The sequence below is a fragment of the Aedes albopictus genome, chromosome 2 (genome assembly GCF_035046485.1).
Source record: "Aedes albopictus strain Foshan chromosome 2, AalbF5, whole genome shotgun sequence".
NCBI classification, from domain to species: domain Eukaryota; kingdom Metazoa; phylum Arthropoda; class Insecta; order Diptera; family Culicidae; genus Aedes; species Aedes albopictus.
The window spans coordinates 470,325,763-470,334,543 of record NC_085137.1 but is presented as its reverse complement, the minus strand read 5'-3'; positions in this window follow the sequence as shown (position 1 = coordinate 470,334,543).

The following is an 8,781-nucleotide window of genomic DNA, read 5'->3' as shown; positions in this document are numbered from 1 at the left end:
GTTGGAAAATAATTGGATTGCGGGAATTTGGAGAGCGTGTGTTGAATCAGAACGTTTTCATAATGTTGGAAGATGTTGAAGGCAGAAAAGAAAAAACATGAGTTTTGGAAGGTTTTGAAGTGGTGCGAATGGTCAACGTGCAGTCTGCTAGAAATGCAGCACGGCTGTCAAAACTATATGACAGGATTATATTGATAAGGCGCTGCTGGTGTGGAAATGAATGGGACTCTTTTTCTGTGTACAAGAGTTGCTCAATAATAACAGCAGGAGATGTTGATAACGAAGACGTTGATACATGATGGAGTGTGAACTGTTCTTACTTGGGATAGAGCTGCACGACCACTTGTCCACCAAGAGATGGGCACAGATCGAGAGAGTTGTCGTATCTGACCTGGTGCACACGGACGGCAAAATAGAGCTGTGGTGATTCGTTCAGCATCAAATACTAACATTGCGTTGGTATTAGCATCAGCACTGTGTCGCAAATTCTAGTCTAATTTCGATGGAGATTGAAACTTGAGAAATTGGTCATTAAGGTTTTGGCAATAGTTTGTTTGATGAAAAAGTTGTCTGAGTTGATGTCAAACACCAGGGTGCGATGACGTCACGTTTTCGATTCCCGCATCTTGTACCAATGTTCAGGGAACCCAAATGCATTATCAATGGGGGAACCCAATTAATGTTGGCTGCAAACAATCCTATTGGGTGGGAATAGGGATGTCATATACGTGATGTCAAACGTACCGAAATGTGTCATCAGCGATGCTGCAAATTTCAGGTGATGAATTGTAGTGATAAGCATGAATACTTTGACCAAGATGTGTATAAGACATTTATGAGCAAATCGACTTAATTAGGTTCGTGTGGAAAAGCCAGACGGAGAGATTAGAATAGCTCTGAATATTTGAATGCTGGCATGGGTTTCCTAAATTACTATGTTCCAAGTGCCGTGGCAGTATTGCAAGGAGGAAAACATTTTAAATTGTCTTCAAATGAAACTATCGTGAGAATGATAGCATAGACTAATTTCGATAGTTTAGCGACTGGCCGCCCTTCAGAAGGAGCGTGTGGCCACAAGTTCAGAAGTGGTTTTCAGCTGTAGAGGAGTTATCATATAAGGCTCATAGCCGGAGTGATAAACGCGCGGATACTCAACAACACCATGCTGAGGGTGACGGGTCCGAATGCAATGCCGAATATTTTCGTTATGAAGGTTTCCTTGACTTCCTTGGCCATGGAGTATCGTGATATCTGTCACATGATACACGAATGAACAATGGTTACTAACAGAGGAGCTCTCAGTTAATAACTGTAAACATTGTGAAAAGAACATTGATCTGTCAATCAGAGTTTGTCAGTTGAGATGCCAAGCCAAGAAGAAGAGATCTTCAATTTTATTTGAAGGGGTAGACAATGAAGTTGGTATATGTATGTGTACTGATGTTTGATTCATGGTTGAGTAATGCATGGAGGTTAATGATCTCCAAATATTTATAATTGTTGGATATTAGATGTGAAGTATCTCTAGTAAATCGTGTGGATAAGGCTTTGGACCGCCAATACGGAGACGGCGGGTTCAATTCTCGTTCTGGTCGGGAACTTTTCTCGACTTCCTTAGGCATAGCTTATCATTGTCCTTGCCTAACAATGTACATGCACAATATGGAAGCGTAGTTTGCTCAAGCTTGATTTGCATGCTTACCTCCAACAATTGACGAATTCTTCATTGACACTGTTCTTTGCATAGCGATTTGCGAGTATGCACTGAGGCGAGTATGTACTGAGGATACTGTATGATAGGTATAGTGAGGTCAAGGACAGAGGTGTTTGATATTTTTCTACTGCAATCACAGTGGCACCTTTGTTTCGGAGCGTTACTTCAATGACTCATCGGAACGACATTCAAGGTCAATAAATATCCATCTTTTAAGTACTAGGGCAAAGGATATGAGAAGTGAGGGTCCAGTACTGATTCCTTTATCAAAAAAAAAATCACTTTAGTGCTCGTGGATGGTAAGTAAGAAACAATGCGTAACACCAGCAATGTTTTTCAGTACAAATCAATTTGAACGATCACATTTCTGCGCAGCAAATATTCCGTTTCATCATACCGCAGATAAGCGTGACACTGATCAGCTAACAGTGACACTTGTGGAGGATTGAAAAATATTGCTTGAGTGCTCTGCTTCGAATATGGAAACCACAGACAAATGGAAACTATGCTCAAGCAAGTGATGGTGAGTGGCGCTGGTGATTGATTAAAACCCATGAGAGTATTTTTCCTCAACGTTGATGAAGCGATTTACGAATTCTTAAATCATACGAAATAAGCTAGTTTTGTGACGTTGTTGCTTGTATTATTCCGTCACTATTTTTTCACGTCTGAGTGTGCAGTAAAAAAAAAATAATAACTTGAAGAGAGTGTTGAGACTATCATTCATCTTATTGGTCACCAAACAAGAACGTAACGCAGGGTATTCTTTATGTTTTGGCGTTAGTCGCGTTAACTGTTATCGACTTAAAAAGCGCATGAAAGGCTTGATGTTTCCCGATGTCGATGGAACTGGTACGTTGATGGGACAATACTATATAACGACTATTATTTATCGAATTCATCCTAATAAGTCTGGCACACTGCTGTGCAGGAAATTTCAATGTGCCCTATATTTATACCGAAGGTTTTCTCATAACACATGTGGGACTTTAACGAAAGGCGCATTGTGATGTCAGATTCGAAATCATCGAAAACACATGGATTGAATCCACTATTTAATTCCGATATCCAAGTGTCTATAGGGAATATAATGGGTTTGTTGCTGAGTGAATCTGGTTGAACATCCGATTCTCAATGTTGGTCTATGTGTTGCACTGGTTCATAAAAAGAGCAAAAAAATACGGAACTGTAGTCTAGAACAGTGATTGAATAAAATTCATTGTGGTACCTCATCTTGTGAATGTAAGAGTTTGATAACAGTTGACAAAAGCCATTCTTGTGGCTTGATTAAAGATACCAATCAAGGTCACAGATTTGATGTTTGATCCTATGCCGTGGAGGATGCATGTATGGTGTTTTCACTTCTTAACAGAAAAATCCCAGTAGACCTTCTCGTTCGCTTCAATCAGTTTTATGGGGAGATGGTAGTACTTGGGAATTGCTGCAAAAAAACAAAAAAAAAATAAAGGGAGTAGTAGCACTTCACCCTTGAGTAATCACGCTGTTATATTTTGTACAACACGTTGAAAAAGCTCATGTTTTGCTGTGATTTGTACAAAATAAGACTGTTCGATGTATTGAAGAAAAACTATGATATACAAAGTAGGTCGTTTATCACGGAGCTTGTTAATGAAAAACTAATCAGTTTATCTGGACAGTAAATTATTCAAACCATGATTCAAATGCATCATTGAGTGTGCCTCTCATGTCCGATGTAGGCCTAAAAAAAACAACTGAAAAAGAATAAAAGGATAGATGTAGGGTAATTAGTATATGATACCAGATTTAGTTTGGCATCCATTTGCCTTGGCTGAGATAGTGAAGTTTCGGAATAGTCCAGGAGGCATTATGGCGAAGTGATGAGTCCTTGCAGATCATTATGAACAAATTTATCCAAATTTATTGACCGAAGAAACTTGGAAAGTGACTTGAAGATTTCAAGTAACCAAGCAGGATGAACTGTTTCTCACGTATATAAACTTATTCGCATTTTTATTGAAAAGGGGAGATTGTAGTGTATTACACTTACATGACAATCATTGAACAGTGTAGTTTGTACCTTTATAGTTGTACCTTTAGCTGTTTCATATCCGCACCTGACAATGCATACCTGTTGTAGCACAGACCTTGGTCGCGCGCGACAAACTGACAGAGAGGGACCAAAACAACAACAAGTTAGAGTGTAGCAACGGAGACGGACGGACGGAATCCTACACAGTCTAGTCAGCTTCCCAGGAAAGCCGTTTTCGTCCATGATTCTCCATAGCTCTGCGCGGTCGATACTGTCGTATGCCGCTTTGAAGTCGATTAACAGGTGATGCGTTGGGACCTGGTATTCACGGCATTTCTGGAGGATATGCCGTACGGTAAAGATCTGGTCCGTTGTCGACCGGCCGTCGATGAAGGCAGCCTGTTAACTTCCCACGAACTCATTCGTTTTAGGTGACAGACGATGGAAGATGATCTGGGATAGCACTTTGTAGGCAGCATTCAAAATAGTGATCGCTCTGAAGTTCTCACATTCCAAATGGTCGCCTTTCTTGTGAATGGGGCAGATTACCCCTTCCTTCCACTCCTCCGGTAGCTGTTCGGTTTCCCAGATCCTGACTATCAGCCGATGCAGACAGGTGGTCAACTTTTCTGGGCCCATCTTGATGAGTTCAGCTGCGATACCATCCTTACCAGCTGCTTTGTTGGTTTTGAGCTGGTGAATGGCATCCTTAACTTCCCTCAGCGTGGGAGTTGGTTCATTTCCGTCCTCCGCTGCACTGGCGTCGTCGTTTCCTCCGTTGCCGTGGGCTCCCGTGCCTACGTTCTCCACGCCGTTCAGGTGCTGATCGAAGTGCTGCTTCCACCTTTCGATTACCTCACGTCCGTCCGTCAAAAGGCCGTTTATCCCTGCATATTTCGGCTCGCGGCACGAAGCCGTTGCGGGATGCGTTGAGCTTCTGGTAGAACTTCCGTGTTTCTTGGGAACGGCACAGCAGTTCCATTTCTTCACACTCCGCTTCTTCCAGGCGGCGCTTTTTCTCCCGAAAGAGGCAGGTCTGCTGTTTCCGCTTCTGTTTATAACGTTCCACGTTCTGTCGAGTCCCTTGCTGCAGCATTACCGCCCTCGCTGCATTCTTCTCCTCCAAAACCGTTCTGCACTCTTCGTCGAACCATTCGTTCCGTCGATTCCGTTCCACGTACACGATGGTGCTCTCGGCTGCGTCGTTGATGGCTGCTTTCACTGTACTCCAGCAGTCCTCTAGAGGGGCCTCATCCAGCTCGCCCTCGTCTGGCATACTGCGCGTATGCTGAGGCGACATCCGATTGCTTCAGTCGCTCTAGGTTGTACCGTGGCGGTCGCCGGTACCGTACATTGTTGATGACGGAGAGTTTTGGGCGCAGTTTGACCATCACCAGATAGTGGTCGGAGTCGATGTTGGCGCCACGATAGGTCCTGACGTCGATAAGTGCCGTCCGTCAATAAGAACGTGGTCGATTTGAGATTCCGTCTGCTGTGGTGATCTCCAGGTGTAACGATAAGGGAGGCTGTGTTGGAAAAAGGTGCTACGTATGGCCATATTTTTGGAGGCGGCGAAATCAATGAGTCGTAGGCCGTTTTCGTTCGTCTGCTGGTGGGCGCTGAACTTACTAATCGTCGCTCTGAATTCCTCCTCCTGGCCTACCTGAGCGTTCAAATCTCCTATGATGTTCTTGACGTTGCGATTTTCGTACAAAATGGCCAAGTCTGAGATGCTGTAACTAAAGTTGATAGATTGAGCTTAATAAACACTACACGAAGTACATCCCAACTCCCTCAATACGGCTTGATGCTGAGTTACTGTGTTGTACATATCGACGGAAACTTCTATGCAAGCCCTATACCAAAGAATCTGGCGAACTTAATCCACATGTATATGCTGTGTCAGTAGATTCTATGCCACCAAGTCATAGCACTTTTCTCGGCTCCTATGTAACCGCTAACTGGATAACATCTTGAGGAGACGCTTTTTCAGCCTTTTCACAGTTGTTAAATTATAGTTATATGGCATCCCTAAATTTATCGATTAAGTATAGTTAGATCATGGATACCGTGACGCAATACATGTCACGGTGCTCCCCAGACCGTTATTATAAAATAAAAATCTCCATCCAATCAGTACGCAGCATTCGTTTTCTATGACTATCCTGCATGTCTGGTCAAAATTTGAAAAAAATCGTAGGGCCCATTTTTGAGTTAGGCCCTTTCAAAGGGCGTAAAGCCATATATTCAAAGTAAAAATCAAAATATGTATGTGATCAGCCATTTTTAAACGATTTTGATTAAATATTTTCACGAAGAATCGTTTTGTATTGAGTACGAGTAGTGTCAAACATAGTTTTGACTGATTTCTTCCAACATGTGAAAAGGGCGGAACAACCATTGCACGTTTTAGCTTCTTCCGTCCCTGCTAGGCGTATTTCAATTTGTTTATGACAACATATACCGCTATCAGATACAGGGGAGTCTGCTCTACCTGTTACTGGTCGAAGATTCCATAAATTTGCAATGGTTGTTACGCCATTTTCAAATACTAGTCTAGATTTTTAGATGAAATTGTGAACCGGTTGATTACTTTCTTGTTGTTATTATTTATTCTCACTTCTTACACAAAAAAAAACAAAAACGATACACAAAATAAACCAGAACAGATACCTTACGAAGATTATGGACAGCACCAGTTGAAATGAGCTGCGAAAATTATTGAAGAAATTACTCACATAAAATGTGCAGATGTTTTTGTAAAAAAATAGATTATATACATACTTGCTTCGGCATTCGAGTCTTTTTATTTGCAACACATGTCCACATAGAGTCAGCAATTCTGCATTTATCATATTCATACGCTAAAAACCGCTTACTATTCTGCGTAATTGAACCTAATACTCAACGCCATTGAATTTGAGGGGACAGCGTTTCGTTTCACTTCATCGGTTTAATGCTCTCAATTTTACCATGCCATGGCATCTTTTCACAATTAAAACAAAGATTCTGTGGCCAATCAGTTTCTTACAAAGCACCTTCTGATTATCGAATTAGGTGACAAAAGAAAAGACAAATCGCTGTCAGGAGGCACTTGTGGTGTGATGATCATGTTTTCTGTGGTCTTCACTGCAACGCGGCTTCCAGTGTAAATATTAATATTTATAATACACTACATTCATATTTAAGATATTCCTTTAGCAAAATACAATATATACTTGATTAAATGTAATTGCCATTCGAAATTTATAAATCAACACATATTGGCGTTCCTGATTTTACACAGATATAATCGATTTTTAATTCTTGGGCAAATAAAGCTAGTATATTAAGGGCTTAAAACATTTTAAACGCTTCTTCTTCGCTAGTAAGAATACGAATTGCCCCCGGATGAGCTGCAGTGAAACCTTTGGTTCAATCCTTACCCTGTCTATCCCTCAAAATATGACTTTCTAACCTCTAGTTACCACGAGTACCGTGGCTTCCTCCCATTACTAACAGATATGATTAAAAAGTTATTATCATGTGTATATTGTATATATTAAGTTCAAAAAAGATCTTCGGCTCCGTTAAGCGTTATGCGCGATTGAGCCCCAAATAAATTAACTAGTTTAAAAAAAAACTCATCTTCCTTTTAGTCTTACGCACATAATGTGCTTTCTCTTCATTTACTTTTTCGTTTATTTTCATTCACGTTTTTTTTATCGTATTTGATCTTGAGAAATTACAAACATTATTGAAATATTTTCATATAAATTCACATTTATTTATGCCAACTAACAAAAATGTTCATATTTGCTTCATAAAGTTCAACAAAAACTATGCTAAACATATCTAATACTCAATGCAATACAATTCGTCTTGAAAATATTTAATCAAAATCGTTTAAAAATGGTTGAGTACATAAATATTTTAATATATTATTTGAATATATGACTTTACGCCCTTTAAAAGGGCCTAACTCAAAAATGGGCCCTACGATTTTTTTCAAATTTTGCCCAGACATGCAGGATAGTCATAGAAAATGAACGCTGCGCACCGATTGGATGGAGATTTTTATTCTATAATAACGGTCTGGGGAGCACCGTGCATGTGGAACTGGAAATATCGCTTTTAAAATTGAATCATTAAAGTACTTGCCACTACTTGGAATCGAATTCCTGATCTCCGTATCCACTGGTCCCGATGATGTCCTCGCTGCCACACTGCTATATACAAATAGCATAGAAAATAGCCCGTTTTGTTTTACTCCAGACAAGGCTTTGTAATTGTGCTACAAGACACCTTATCCAACTTCATCTTGCTGCAAAAGCATGTGAAACGTCAAACTGAATAATGTTTACATTGAACAAGCTGGGTGGTTGCGCCAACAGGTTCTTCATCGCAGCTTCTAGCTGAAAGAATTTTCTTCAAACATCTACAAAGCGCTGCTGTTTTGTGTATTTGGCAACATTACAAATCAGCTGGTTGATTGGTTGGGACCAGTGAACGCAGAATGTGGCACCACAAGCGAAAAATAGGCAACAAAGAAGGCGCGGCAACAGCGCTTTGTTTTTTCGTTTTGGATAATGACAAAGATCGCTCCCGAGTTTGTTCACAACAAAAACGGTAGGAATATTTGTCTCGTTCTATTCACATCGTGATTTTCGCATTATTTTAGAACTGAAACTCGACTTTGAGGTTTGCAAGAGTCTTAATTTGTCCAAATGCTTCTGAATTCGATGATGTGTGTCGAAAATTGCAGCAGAAAAGAAAACACACGCATGTCAAGCGATGTTTGTTTTATTGCTCTCATCGCCTGACATGCGTTTGTTGCGGAGCGTCTTTGTTACCAACATGCACCGCTTAGGACAAAGCGTTTGTTTTTCTGCGTGATCCGTTTTTCGTACCCTGGTTGGGACTCTTATGTCGTTTTCTCTTTTCCGGCGGTGCTACACCGCTTCGTGCTACACTTTTCGCTGAATAAACGAACATTTTTGGTGCAGTTGCATTGGTGTGCGTGTATAAACACCAAAATATTGACAACTTTGCCAACGCTGATTGGTAAACACGGTGT